Source organism: Sturnira hondurensis, unplaced genomic scaffold, assembly GCF_014824575.4.
Source record: "Sturnira hondurensis isolate 20B ecotype Veracruz unplaced genomic scaffold, ASM1482457v3 Scaffold0008147, whole genome shotgun sequence".
Taxonomy (NCBI): Eukaryota; Metazoa; Chordata; class Mammalia; order Chiroptera; family Phyllostomidae; genus Sturnira; species Sturnira hondurensis.
The window spans coordinates 1-1134 of NW_028080778.1; the positions used below are offsets into that span (position 1 = coordinate 1).

The window sequence follows — 1134 nt, forward strand, 5'->3', positions numbered from 1 at the left end:
TAAGGGAGGGATTTAGAGGAACCTATATAAAGGATACATGGACAACAGCTGAAAAGGGTGGAAATGGGAGGGAGGGGGGAGGATGGGGGGTGGGATGGATGGGAGTAATAGACAGAAAACTGTACTTGAAAAATAATTAAATAAAAAAATTGGAAAAAAAACACAATATATTACGGCAGGGAGTGAGCAGTAGAAAACACTACACAACATCTGGGATACATAGAAAGACTGCCACATCTGAAACCACTCATTTCCATTTTTCCCTCTCTCATAACCCAGGGGGGATTAACAATTATAGTTTCCACACGTCACTCTGGGGCCTTTAATCCACAGTGAAGGAATCCACACACTGGTGCTAGCACACCTAGGTTGCTTGACAGTGCACTGAAGATTGAGGTGTAAGATGGAAGGAATCTTCCTGACAAGCATGACCATCATGTGGTTCCAAAGAGTTTTCACAATGTGAGAGCCTGCGTATCCTGTTTTACAGTTCAAATGCAGTTAAAGAGACACTGAAATTACCTACAGCTCTTGGACCTTCTCCAGATTTTCTTTGCTCTGATGAAGAAAGCATTTCTTCATGAATGTGAAGGCCTTTTCAGTTTCTTCACCGGGTAAGAACTCTTGCATGTTATTGATGTATTCAGTCACATCTCCATCAGGATCAATAGTCATATTGACCATGTCATCCAGAATATCACAGCCAATCCCTGGGACAAAAGCCCGCAAACGCAGATCAGTGACAGAGGTGTGAGCTCCATGTAGGGCCTGAGTGTGATGCTGTCATCTTATCTCCCCACAGGGACACACACTCAAATGGTGGTGGGTTGGGTCTGAGTCCTCAGTTCTAGGAGACTCAACTCAGGACCTGGGATTTTCTTTTAGCCCTAAAGCATCTGCCTCCTTGTCCTTGCCACCGCCCACCCCTCATACACTCAGCACTGACACTAGAGAAATGGGCTGCTCTGCTTAGAGGTTGGGGAGCAGCAGCACCTGCACAGGGAGGGGCCTTGAGCATTGCCCTCCTGCAAAGCCCACATCATCCCGTGCTCACCAGCATAGTACTAGAGAAGGAAGGCAGTCAGCATGAGGACTGTCACCAGCTTCATGTTTCAAGCAGCTGCTGTGGGCTGG

The 1134-nt window shown here is 46.7% G+C and overlaps 1 long non-coding RNA gene across 1 annotated transcript; it reads right to left on the bottom strand.

Annotated features, from left to right (window-relative positions):
- Nucleotides 1-628: 628 nt before the first annotated feature.
- Nucleotides 629-1134, bottom strand: LOC118992192 (uncharacterized). Its single transcript, XR_005067594.1, has 2 exons — nt 1055-1134; nt 629-710 (listed from the first exon to the last, which is right to left on the bottom strand). It is a non-coding gene; the product is annotated as an uncharacterized LOC118992192 (long non-coding RNA).